Source organism: Nicotiana tabacum, chromosome 24, assembly GCF_000715075.1.
Source record: "Nicotiana tabacum cultivar K326 chromosome 24, ASM71507v2, whole genome shotgun sequence".
In the NCBI taxonomy this organism is placed as follows: domain Eukaryota; kingdom Viridiplantae; phylum Streptophyta; class Magnoliopsida; order Solanales; family Solanaceae; genus Nicotiana; species Nicotiana tabacum.
Genome location: NC_134103.1, coordinates 31,878,339 through 31,892,720, shown reverse-complemented (window position 1 = coordinate 31,892,720; position 14,382 = coordinate 31,878,339).

Genomic DNA, 14,382 nt, shown 5'->3' with positions numbered 1-14,382 from the left:
TTGTAATTCTTGTAGTATATACGTGAGGTGGTACCTCGGTGGTGATTCTTATTGTACACGAGGCGGTACCTCGTTGTGATTCTTGTTGTTTATCTCATCTTGGAAAGTAGTTTTGGTGGGAACGTTTTTTGTTGGCTGTTCTTCCTTGTTTAGCAGTTGTTGTCCGTATATGATCATTATGGTTTTCTTTAGCTACCTCTTTTATGCTATTTCGAAGTTTAATTTTCGGTATTAGTTCATGCTATTATCTTGTTTCGTATCAGTCCTTTTTCTCTGCTTTCCATTATTATTCGTTCTTATTGTTTTATTCTGTTTATTTATATCCTAGTAGGTGTATTGACCTGACCTCGTCACTATTCTACTGAGGTTAGGCTTGATACTTACTGGGTACGATTGTGGTGTACTCATCTTATGCTTCTGTACAATATTTTGTGTAGATCCAGGTACATCTGCTCGTGCTAGACGCTAGAGCTGATTTGAGTTACTGCTTTGGAGACTTCAAGGTGTACTTGCTCCTCGTCCGCAGGCCTTGGAGTCACTTTCCCGTACTCTTATTTACTATTGTATTTTCTTCCAGACAGTGATGTACTGGACACTTTAACTTACTCTCTAGAGCTTATGACTCTGTTCCACCTTTCTTTGGGGGGTGTATTATGGGGATTCTGTCTTTCGAACATTTATATGAGTTATTCAAACTGGTTCTTAGTATTTTGTTCATTAGATCTGTTCAGTTGTTATCAAAGTGTTAGGCTTACCTAGTCGTAGAGACTAGGTACCATTACAATATCATACAGAGGGAAATTAGGGTCGTGACAAGTTAGCATCAGTGCTCTAGGTTCATAGGTGTTACGAGTCATAAGCAGGTTTAGTAGAGTCTTGTGGTTCGGTACGGAGACATCTGTACTTATCTTCAAGAGGCTACGAAACTGTTAGGAAAACTTCCACTTCTTTGATTCCTTATCATGCAAATTTGTTGACTTCGAATTCTAAATCTTGTCTTTCTTTTCTCTCATAAAAGGCGAGGACACGCACTGCTGGAGCCAACGATCAGACACTCGTACCCCCTGCTAGAGCCACGAGTGGCCAGGGTCGGGGCAGAGGCCAAGGAGGGGCACCTGGTGCAGCAAGAGCTCCTGCCCGAGCTGCGTTAGAGGAGCCACCAATAGCTTCAATTGGGGGACAGGCACCGGAGGCACCTGTTGCCACCCTAGCACTTTAGGAGACCCCAACACAGTTCTTGAGCATGTTCGGTACCTTAGCTCAGGCGGGGTTGATTCTACTTGCACCAACCACATTAAGGTTGGGTGAGGAGCTCAGACTCCCGTGGCCCGCACCCCAGAGTAGCGGGTCTAGGTCGATCAATTCCTATAGGTTATACCGGTTAGGGCAAAAGCATTTGAGGAGGAGTAGCTTAGGCTCGAGAGGTTCAAGAAGTATCACCCTACTACTTTCAGTGGTTTGGCTTCGGAGGATACACATAGTTTTCTTGAGGAGTGTCACCGTACTCTCCGCACCATGGGTATTGTGGAGACGAGCGGGGTTGCTTTCAATACTTTCCAGCTATTCGGAGTGGCATATCAGTGGTAACTAGTGTACGAGGAGGGTAGCCCAGCCGATGCAACTTCACTTACATGGACTCGGTTTTCGGAGTTGTTCTTAAGATAGTTTTTCCCTTAGACCCTTCGGGATTCATGGCGCGCAGAGTTTGAGCAGCTGTGCCAGGGTACTATGACAATGTTGGAGTATGCTTTCTGATTCAGTGATTTTTCTAGACATGCACCTGCCTTGGTTTCTATAGTCAGAGAGCGAGTCTGTCGATTTATCGAGGGGCTCAACTATGGTATTAAGTTCAGCATGGCTCGAGAGTTGGAGACTGATACCCCATATCAGTAGGTGGTATAGATTGCACGAAGGTTGGAGGGTACGCAGGGCCGTGAGAGGGAGGACAGAGAGGCTAAGAAGCCTCGTGGTACGGGAAGCATTAGTGGTGGCACGCTGCAGCTACAGCCCGTCATGATAGAGGCTATGCGAGCCGTCTAGTTCATTCTGCACTTCCAGCTTCTAGCGGTGCTTCAGGTATTCCGAGATCTCAGGTTGCACAATTTGCTCAGCCACTTTCTAAAATCCACATATATCAATCAAAACACCATATCCGTCAAACTCTAAAGTAAACTACTCCATAAGAATAAGAAAACATGAATTCAATCCAAACTCGGGTGTTGAGTTGTGGAATGAATGATGAATACTTGTGCCTTAGAGTCTCCAATTCTCTCCCAATCTTCTGTAGGTCAAACGTTCTCCCAAAAACGTATTTCTAGTATTTTTTTACCAAGTTGGAACGTGCTTGTACCAAACTACCCTCTTTGAGATGAAATGGGAAATCCTGAAAATCTTTTTACACTTATCGCATTGCACTGTGCTATGCATGGCGCATCATATTAGTGTATTTTACTCGGTTGTAAACTTTTTAGACTTAGCTTGTCTGACAAACGTTTGTACTAATGTGTCACGTCCCGCTACGCACTCTGCGTCACATTAGTGTATTTTCCTGTCAAATCCAAATACTCTAAGTCTTTGAACTTCTCAAACTTATGACAAACTTATGTACTATTGTGACGCTCGATGCCACGCCTTATATGACACACTAGTACATTTTGCTCTATCCCATATGCTTTCTTCTAACTTTCGTATGCAACGCCGGTCCACGAACACCAGATATGGTCCCAAATGATCAATTGAAACTTTTACTCAGATTTCGAAGCTTCATGTTTCTTTATGGCTCTGATTTATATCTTGAACACACAAACCATCTCATAAGTATGAATTTCTCATAATTAAGCTCAAAATATGATTGAAATGCAATCAACAATAGGTGAAATTGAGACTAAGATCCATGTTTCTAGCCTACCATCATTCCCTCCCACACAACATGGACGATCTAACCATTACACTGTAAAACTTACCTTTAAGTCTTGTTGACACATTCTTGTCACACAAGACGCCGATGCGAGCCTCCACTTCATCCACCCCCTCCAATATGATGTGTGACATCCTCATCGATCTCCCCATTTTCTTGGATTATAGACCCTAGATACGGAAAACTTCCTCTCTTGGGTATGACTTGTGTACACAGCCTCACTTCAATATCAACCTCTCATGTCACGTCACAAATTTGGAAACTTATTTTTATCAAAAAACTAATAAATATAAAATTCAAAGAGGCTTACTAATAAATATTAGAGAAACTTTTAACTTGGCATTATATAAATTATTTTTGAATTGAATCACACTCTAAAAGATTGGAGTTGGTAGTGATCGACGATGATATATATACATATATATACACAGGTTGGTCTTAGACTATTCTTAGGAGGTTTTGGAAGGGAGTGGTTATTGCCGCGTTTTGAGTCTGGCATGTACAATTATTATTGATAGAAATAAATAAATTTTTTCTGTTTGACCAAAAAAGAGTTGTAAGTTGTGGTTGATAGTGTTGGCCGTTGTTGTATAAAGGAAGTTGACAATGATAATTGTGTATTGGTGCCAAGTAGTGATTATGCTTTGGTGGCTAGAGGTGATGTAGGTTCGATGGTGGCTAGTGGTGGGGCTTGTAGTAGAGGTGGTGGTTGTACGACAAAGTTGGCGGGATAGTTCACTTACTAGAGTTTCTCGGATTTTTGATGGCCTTTCTCCAATAGATTAAGTTCCGTCAAAATTTTTGACAGTTAATTTCGATGGATGAAAGATCTTTTAGAAGGCTGACAAATATTTCTAACAACCAATAGTTCGTAATAGCAAATACTATGTTATTACGGGTTGTAGTAGTATGAATCCATCAGATGCATAATTGTTTACCCACAAAATGGTACAGTTGAATTTGTAACATTGTTCATAGACAAGCGAATCGATTTGATCTCAAAATGATAAATAAATTAAATAAAATGCAAGGCTTAGCATTGAAATCGAGATAGACTAGCAGATAGCTTTGGTTCCTAGAGCAATGCTTTCGAAGGCAGCAATACAAGTATTAGTAGGAGAGAAATAAAGTATTATTGAGATTTTGAATAGCATATAGCATAAGTTTGTCAGAAAATTCCCCCTCTTACAATGGCTGTTGAAATTACTATTTATAGTTGCACCTAGGGAGCAAGGTCCTAGGATCAAGCCCCTCTTAAATGAAAATTATGGGGGCCATTGAAGAATGTGTAATGGCAGGATATGAATACCATAGTTCTCTATAACGCACTGTGTATTTAATATTGCAGAATATTGTTCATTGAATGCTATTGGGCGGAAGACATTCTTTTGTATTCATTAGCAATATTCCCTTCGGGTGCTCTCCGCTGCTAATCGAAGCCATTGCTCCCGGTCTTGGTTTCCACCCGTCTCGCTTTTCATATCTCTCCGATTCTACGTGTAGCTATATTATGTGAGTATTTAATATAAACCGATTTTACCCTATGCAGATAGTCTCCCCGCTTTCCGGTGGCACATCCTTGTGTCATCGGTAAGTTGATGAAGATACCTTTCTTGGCGGGAAGTTTTCTGACCCCACTCTGAAACATTTCTGACGCTTGATTAGACATACGTCTCTCTGCATTTAATTCCCCGAGCATGCGTCATTCCACGATTTAGCACTACTTTCGCCTGTTCTCGAGGTAATCATGGCCACGATTTTAGCCGCCTATTCCTTTACTTATATGCCTCATCCTTCTTCTTTTATACTTCACAGTTTTTCAAAGTTCTCTCAACTTCTTTGCATCCTAATTTTCCTAGCATTCACTTCTCTTTAATATTCTTCTTCAAAGAACTCTTATTTCCATCTGCTAACCATGGCCTCTTTTTCCAAGAACTCAAGCTCTTAAAAATACAAAGAAAGCACCGATGATGCTGCCTCTCCTATGGTGAGTACCATTATTCCCAGAAGGCTGAATACAACCAAGGACTTTGAAGAAAAGTTTCCTTTTTCTAACTCCCGTAAATGGGTTGTTGGTGTATACCCTTCTTCCATCCGTCCTTCTAGCATTCCTGCCGTGAAAGAAGACTATGGTTGCCATGATTTGAACATCATCGCTCCCGATCTGGAGGAGTAGGTAACCTTCCCTAAGAAGGGTTTTACATACGTTTATATGCACCCTTTTACTTTGGTCCCGTTCTAATTGACCGGGGGACTTGACCCCATAATCTTGGAGTTTTGCTTCCGCTATCAAGTTTTCTTGTCATAGGTAAGCCCTTCTGTATGGCAAATGGTAGCCTGTCTTCGGAGGCTATGCCAGAAGACGGCGGAAGAGCTCTCCCTGGCTCGAATAATGTACCTTTATTCCCCCAAGATGTTCAGTGGCGGAATGATAAACTTTAGCAAACGTGGTCACTATGCTTTACTCACCAGCATGGATGACGACAACGACCATGGTTGGATGGAGCGGTTTGTTGTAGTTTCCACCAGGGATATCATCCCAGCCATAACTCCATCCTTTCATGTTTCATGGACTCATACACGTAAGTTCAACGTCTGTCTTTTCTCTTATTAAAGGTTGTTTCATGCTATTACTGATCCTTATCTTTTTATTATTTCACCAACTCGGTGGACACCATCAAGGCTTGAAGGCTTGGACCAGTGGTTCCCGAAGATTTTGGAGGTCACTACGCCTAAGACCCGCCGGTGGAAAGAACTGACCCTCAAATACGGGTGGAAGGACAAAAATCATGGTAAGTCGATTCTCAAACTAACCTTGTTTTTACCTTTTGTATAAGAAAATTGGCTAACTTCTCTTTCTGTTAAATTCAAGTCTTACACAGGGCTCTGTTACTGTCCCCGAGGTGGACATTTTCGTGGATCCCATAGAGGCGGCAAAGTGCAGGAGGCTTTCACCCGAACGGGTGCCATCGGACATGCTTCTGGTGCAGGTGCTTCCTCTCAGAGTCCCCGGTCGGAGAATAAGAAACCAAAAAAATGACATTCCTCTTTGACCGAGGTTAAAATAAAAGAGTAAAGAGCGCCACACCTGAGCCAGTCACAGTCTCTGTGGTGATTGATGATGACGGGGAAGCTAGTGATGAAGGGGCTTCCCTTTGGAAGAGACAACGACCTTCTTCAGCTCAACAGACTGCTCAATCTGAAGAGCTTATAACCCCAATCGAGGACGATCCCCAAGTGGTCTGGGTAGAGTATGACCAAGTGGAGAATGCCAATTCTTCCTTTCCAGTCCCAGCTGATGCTCCCGGTACTATGAGTGTGAGTGTCGGGTCTCTTCTGTCTTCAGTTAACGAGCAATTTACAACCAGCACTGCCTTTGCCACAGTTGCTTCTCACCCTGCAATACCATCAGCCTCATCTCCTTCCACCCTGATCATGCCTATATCATCGGCACCTGCTACGTCATCCCCACCGGCTACAGACAGCCGATAGGAGGATGTCCCTCTTCCTAGTTCCCAGACCATGGGAATTTGGGGCGCAACTATTTGTCCCCTTATTCGGATCCTCAGAGGAGGAGGAGTGTCTCCCTCTCGGTCTCTACTAAGTGTCATCTGCTGTCTCGGCCAGTGGAACTCGCAAATTCCCTGAAGCCGCTGGCTTCAGAGAAATATATAAAGAAAATACACTCTCTTTTGGGGGAGTGTATGATAAACAATGGCATGCACAACACGAGATCGGTACAACATTTGTTCCCTTTACTGTCTCCTCTAGCTTTGCTATGATAGGATTTTTTATTTGAACTTTTTCTGTGCAGGCTAACTTCCCTTCTTCCGAGGGCCTTCAAAAGTTGATCCTTGACAAAGAGAAACTCACATCTGAGCGGGATCAACTATTGGCCGAGCGGGAGCAAATTGCTGCACGCCTCCCAGTACTGGCCGAGCGGGAGCAAATTGCCAAAGCCATTGAGTTGGAGGCTCGGCTGCAGCAGAGTGAGCAAGAGGTAGTGACCCTCAGCCAAGAGCCCACCCTATTAAGGGTACAATTTCAAGAGGCCAAGGAAAAGTGGTCTGAGGTCCAAAATGTTGTTCTTGCTGCTGTCGAGCACAAGGCTGCCTCTACTACAAGACTAAATAATTTGGATGCAACCTTGAATTCCAAAGGTGAAGAGGTTGTTGCTGCCGAGGAGAAGCATACCCGGATGGAATAGAAGTATAAGAAGGTCATGGAGCACAATAAAGTTTATAACTCCACTATCCGTGACCTTGATGTCAGCCTTCAGGTCACAAGATCCGAGCGGAATAGCCTTTTGACCGAGGTTAATCTGCTTAAGACAGAGCTTCAGCGCCGAGCGGATTCCCTCACTATTTAAAAAATATATTCGATGTATAGCTTGAGGAGAAAAATCTTGGAAGAGGCCAAAGCGGCTGTCACTAAATTTGATGCCGAGATCGCCAAGGCCTGTGAGATGGAGTCAACTGCATGAAGGTGCCTCTCGGTTCAACCTGATGCAACCGACTCTTCTGATTCTGGTTCTGAGTTCTCGGGAAATTAGGAGGAACTTGAAGGGGATGATGACGAAGGCTAAGATCCCGAGCCGATAGCAAATCCGCCTACTTCTCCTGGGGGCGTAGATGCTTCTCTTCCCCCAAGTTCTGGGACGCAGTAATTTAGCCTTTTGTTTTCTTTTCCATTTGTTGTTTTCTCTTCATACTTTTGTACTTATGTTGCTTGGTACATTTGTTATATAAAAGTTCTTTTTATTTAAGCATTGCGCAAAGTTTTTTTTTTTGCATCTAATTATACAAGGCTTCGGGTGTATTTTTCTCCGTTTGGGTTTCAGGCACAAATGCTTCCGGAACCAACCCTTTATTGTGAGGGTTTCTTAAGAGAGGGACCTCTTATGTTAACGATGCTCTTGAAGATAGTGTTTCCTGTTCATTATGACACTATCATTTGAAGTACTTGATTAACTTTCAAATGATTAAATTAATTCATCGTTTGGACAAGAAACAAGATAAAAATAAAAGGACTTTATGTGCTAAAAAGAAATATCCTTTACTTGTGGCTAATTTCTATAACTTGTTTCTACGGGGCTGGCCGCGCAGTCCCTCATCCCGATGATATAATTTTGTTTGGATTTCGTAGTCCCGGTTTAAGTGGCAGTCATGTTGCCGTATTCTCATATCATTCCCCCTAGTTTTCGAATACAAAGAATGCGAATTGGAACACTGGAAGTCTTTCTTCTTTTGAAGATCCCACTAGTGAATGGTTGGATAATTTTAGGTCTGATAGCAAGCTTCATTTCTCGTTAGGAACGTTTCTATAGAGCCAAAGATTATCTAACCACCCCAGTGGCTTGCACTTGTGAGCGGTTGGGTAACCTTCGGCCCGATAGCAAACTTTATTTCCCGGTAGGAACTTTGCTTCCGAGCAAAGGATTATCTAATCATCCCGTAGTGGTTCATTTCTTCCATGCCTTATCATTTAAAGGTCATATTTTTGCTGACTGTGCTTTCTCCGTAGTATGCTTTCCGTGATGCCTCGTTAAAAACCTTGCCAGAAAAACCTAATTAGGACAAAAACTAGACGAAGGGAAAAAGCGTGTAGCATATACTTTCAGTATAGGCGGTGCTCATTAACAATAGTTTCTTTTGAGGTGTGCCACGTTCCAGTTGCTCGGCAATTTTACTCCGTCTTGATTTTCCAACTCGTATGACCCTTTTCTGGCGATAGTTGAAACCCGGTAGGGGCCTTCCCACGTTGTACCTAGCTTTCCTGCGTTAAGCTTTCGGGTCTTTCGAGTTACTTTCCTTAAAACTAAGTCTCATACTTTCGGGTATAATGGAGATTGGCTCTTCGATTGTAGTATCTTTCCATCTTTGTTTCTGGGCCACCATCCTTATTTGTGCTAAGTCCTTCAGTTCGTCGAGTAGGTCCAATCTGACCAACAATGCTTCGTTGTTTGCTTCTTCGTCCGATCGGAAGTACCTTATGGTAGGTTCTTCCACTTCCATCGGGATCAGTGCCTCTACTCCGTATTGAGAGAGAAAGGTGTCTCTCCCATGCTTTACTTGGCTGTCCTTCGGTATGCCCATAACACTCCCAGTAACTCTCCGGGTCATTTCCCTTTGGCTGCTTCCAATCTCTTTTTGAGATTTTGAATAATCACTTTGTTTGTTGATTCCACTTGACCATTTGCGCTCGGGTTGTATGGCGATGGTGTGATTCTTTTGATTTTCATGTCTTCAAGGAATTTTGTGACCTTTGTGCCTATAAATTGCTGCCTGTTGTCGTAGGCTATCTCTTTTGGTATCCCGAACCTGCAAATTATGTTCTCCCACAAGAAATCGACCACTTCGCGCTCGCTGATTTTTTGGTAAGGACCTGCTTCAACCGACTTAGAAAGGTAATTAGTTAAAATCAAAACAAATCTTACCTTACTGGGAGCCGGTGGCAGCGGACCGACTATGACCATCCCCCATTTCATGAATGGCTAGTGCGACAAAACCAAGTGCAATAGTTCCGCTGGTTGATGCACCAATGGTGCATAGCGTTGACACTTAACGCATTTTTGAACATATGTCTTAGCGTCTTGTTCTATCCGCGGCCAGTAGTATCCTGCCCTAATTAGCTTTAATACCAAGGAGTCCAAACCCAAACGATTTCCACAGATTCCTCTATGAACTTCTCTTATGACGTAATTAGCCTCAGAGGCTCCTAAACATCAGGCCAACGGGCCTTGGAAAGACTTTCTATACAATTGGCCTCCCTGAAGCAGTAACCAACTGCTTTAGTGCGCAGTGCCCGGGATGCCTTTGGATATTCGGGTAGTTTTCCGTGCTCGAGATAGTTAATGATCTCATTTCTCCAGTCCCAGACCAAATTGGTCGCATTTACGTCATAATAACCATCCACATCCAATACCGAATGCATAATCCGCACGACCTTATCAGAGTCTGATCCCTTTATTTTCGTGAATGAGACCAGATAATGTAACGACCCGACCGGTCGTTTTGGCAAGTAGCACCCCGTTCGGTGGATTAAGGTCTCGAGAATCTTTGTAATGTTTATTATGACATGCGTGTGTGGTTGAGAATGGTTTTCAGATGATTCAGAGTTTAATTGAAAGAACAATTCTTATTTTTGAATCTTAAAAGAAAAGAGTTGACTGAAATTTGACTTTTTATGTAAACGACTCCGAAATAGAATTTTTATGGTGTCAATAGCTTTGTATGATGATTTTGGACTTAGGCGTACGTCCAGATTTGGATTTGGAGGTCCGTAGGGTAATTTGAAGCATTTCGGCAAAAGTTGGAAAATTGAGAGGTTTGACCGAGAGTTGGCTTTGCTGATATCGGGGTCGGATTTCAAATTCAGAGTTGGATTAATTCCGTTATGTCATTTGGAAATTGCATGCAAAATTTGGCATCATTCCGGGTTGATTTGTTATGTTTTGGCGCGAGTTTTAGAAGTTAGAAGATTTGAAAATTTATAAGTTCGATTCGTGGGGAGATTTGTAGTTTCGATGTTGTTTAATATGATTTGAGACCTCGAGTGGGTCCGTATTATGTTATAGGACTGGTTGGTATATTCAGATGGGGTCTCGAAGGGCCCGGGTGTGTTTCAGACAAGCTTCAGATCATTTTCATGTTTTGGGACAAGTCTAGTTCCGGTGCTTCGCACCTGCGACATTTTGGAGCGCAGGTGCGGCTCCACTTCTGCGTGAGCCTGGTCACTTTTGCGATCATAGTTTCCTTGGAGGGAACTCGCTTCTGCGGAGATTGGCACGCAGGTGCGATGACCGCTTTTGCGGCCCAGCAAACGCATATGCGAAGTTGTTCGCACCTGCGGTTCCTCTGGTGCTTCTGCGATATCGCTGGTGTGACTGTATTTGCCACAGATGTGGACCCTGGCCTTTTAATCTGATTTCGCAAATGCGAGAGCGCAAATGCGCATCCTTGTCCGCAAATGCAGAAGTTCTGGGCAGAATCATATAAGTCGAAGGTTTGGCCATTTTCTTCATATTATGAGTTGTAGACCTCGGTTTTGGGAGATGTTTCGTGGATTTTTCAAGCAACTCATTGGGGTAAGTGTTCTCTACCTGAATCTTATTATATTTCTTGAATCCATTGCTATTTTTATCATTTAATTAGTGAATTAAGTTGGAAATTTGGGAAAGATTTGTAGAAATCTTTCAAAATGTAAAATGATGATTTGAAGGACGAATTGATGTCAGAAATTGATGATTTTGGTACGGTTGAACTCGTTATCGAATGGGTGTTCATATTTTATAATTTTGGTCAGGTTCTGAGGTGCGGGCCCAGTGTTTGAATTTTGGGTTGACTTTTAGTTCTTGTTAAAGTTTGAAGCTTTATTATCCGAAATTATTTTCTATGAGTTTTATTTATGAATTGAAGTTATTTTGGTTAGATTTGAGCCGTCCAGAGGTTTTTTCACGCGAGAAGGTCATTTTAGAGTAACATTCTTGCTTCTCTAAGGTAAGTATCTTGCCTAACTTTGTGTGGTGAAACTACCACTTAGAATTCGACTCGTTTGTGCTAATTGTGTCATGTGAAGGCCGAGTACATCCCCGGATTTATTTGTGGATATTTGACTGTCTAGTGCTCTTAGGTGCTTATGTCCATTAAATATTAAGTTGTTTTGTCATGTTAAATTCCTCGTCTACTAAATTCACCCTTACGTGTCTTAATTGGAATTAATTGCTTCATGTTCTACCCTTACTGCCGATTAAACTCGTATGTGCCCTAACTGAAGTTGTTGCCTCTTTTATCGTCATGCTATCTTTCCGTATATGCTTGACCTTAGTTGAAATCATTGTTATCTTTCTGTAATTGCTTAAACCCTAATTGAAATTATTATTATCTCTTCCGTAATTGCTTAGCCTTAATGGAAGTTTGTTACTCCTTTCATTGTTAACATATTCATATTTGGGGTCATTGATTCATGCTATCTCCCTTGTTATCTAATTCCACTTTCGTGGAATCACTGCTACACATTACTTCTCACTTGTTGAACTATTCTTGTTGGGACTATTATTTCCCTGATGTGTCTTTCTCTGTGAGTTCGTTCTTCCATTTCTTTGTGTTCTGAAATTCTTGTGTTGATTTACTTGTTGTATTCTTATGTTATTGTTGTTGTTGTTGTTGTTGTTGTTGTTGTTGTTGTTGTTGTTGTTGTTGTTGTTGTTGTTGTATTTAGTGTTGTTGAGCCAAGGGCTATACGTGATTGTGATATTGAAATTGTTTTGAGGAATGTTGTGAAAGTCAATTACTTGAGTTGTTATGTTTCTGGCATAGTGTTTTGTTGAGAAAATTGTTATGTATTTGCACGAGGTTTCTGCCGTGCGGTTGTTATTGTGTTGCACAAGGTTTTTACCGTGCGGTTGTTATTGTATTGCACGAGGTTTTTGCCGTGCAATTGTTATTGTGTTGCACGAGGTTTCTGTCGTGCTGTTGTTATTGATACGCATGCGGTGGTATAAGGTATGGGTGTTGAAACGCATGCGGTGAGATAAGGTGGGCTTGAAACACGTGGCTAGTAGGGGAACTACTAGAAGCCATATGGTATGATAAGATGGGCTAAAACACGGGATGCCATTTCGGAAAAATAATTTTCAAAAAACTAAATATAAAGGCTCATGCGGTTGTATAAGGAAAGTTGTGATTCATTTACTATTTGAGACTACGAGGCGGTACCTCGGGAGTTCTCTTGTTGTCATTTCCCCTTTTTTGTGCACTTGTCTTTGATTGTTGCTTTCCTTAGCATACTATTAACCGTTTTCCTCCGTGTTATACTATTTTCTCAGCTTTGTGTAACTAATCTTGTTGTGCTGGTCGCTGCTACAAACTTCATTGTTGTTTCTGTTGCACCGTACATTTCGTGGTGATCATTGCTTATGTGTCATTCATTGACTCTACTCTTGTTTGTTGACTGGAAGTATGGTAGAACACTTGCATAAGCATACATGTAGTTAAATCACCCATATCGGTTTTAAAAGGTGAATCCTGACGACATTAACCATTATGCGTACCCTTGTCTTATTGTCTTCTGTGTGAGGATTATTCTATTGGCACGTGAGTCATCCGTGCGGTTATGAGTTGTAATGTGGGCACAAGATGCCAAGTGATTAGGGTTCATGAATTGGGACCTGTGAGCTGTGATTATCAGGTTCGGTACCTCAAGGAAATGCTTGAACATATCTATTGTGAAAGCGGTTGTCCTTATGGAGTTGTTATTGGTTTTCTCTTTATTTGTTTTCCCCGAACATAGACTGTGATTAGTTACTCTACAACATTAATACCTGACTGCTTCCTGTTGAATATTATTGTTACTAGTGTATCATTGCAAGTATGGTCTTGTATTCCTTATCCTGCTTAGCTTTATATCAATATTGTTTTCTCAGTTAGTTCATCAACACAGTTCAGGTTGTTTAGTTCGGTAGGTGTCTTGACTGTCCCTCGTCACTACTCCACTGAGGTAAGTCTTAATACTTACTAGGTACCACTGTGATGTACTCATACTACACTTTTGTACATTTTTGTGCAGATCTAGGTGCCTCGGTTGGCTGGTCGAGCTATGGAGACTCAAGATAAACCTACCGTCGCGTTTGCATGCCTCGGAACCACCTTCTGATATTTTCAGTGTACTGTTTAAGTCCATTCGAAGAGTTGTATTTAGGGATTTCCTAGCGAACTCAGTAGAGCTTATGGCTTGTACTACCAGTTTTTGGAATTATAATTTGCATAAGATTTTTATCTCGTATTTTTCATTTGATGGTTGAATTCTTCTAACTAGGTGCCCTCATTTGATAACTAGGTGCCATCACGACATCCTACGGATGGAAATTGGGGTCGTGACATGGCCAGTGCGTCTGCTTCTGCGTTTTCCTCCCTGGGGATGTGGGTGATTGACCATTCCCTAAACCGTGCGAGCAGAGTTTGGACTTTCACTACATATTGTTTCTTGTATTCCTCTTTCACGTCGAAGATCCCGTAGACCTGATTTACTACCAGTTGGGAATCAGATTTGATTTCTATGACCTCGGAGGCCAGTCCTCAAGATAGCTCGTGTCCTGCAATTAAGGCCTCACACTCCGTTTCATTATTAGTCAAGGGAACAGTTGTTATGGCTTGCCTCAGGGTTTCTCCCGAAGGCGTGAGTAGTAATACTCTGAGCCCGGACCCTTTCACATTGGAAGCTCCATCCGTGAACAAGGTCCAGTCTCCCGATGTTGATTCTGACGCCATCACCGCTTCTTTGGTGGAGAAAGGAAGCATCCTCCACTTAAATCGGCCACAAAGTCGGCCAAAACTTATGATTTGATCACAGTCCTGGGTTTATACTCTATGTCAAATTTACTCATTTCGACTGCCCATTTTGCCAGTCGACCTGACAGTTCAGGTTTGTGAAGGATATTCCACAGGGAAAATGTTGTCACCACGGCT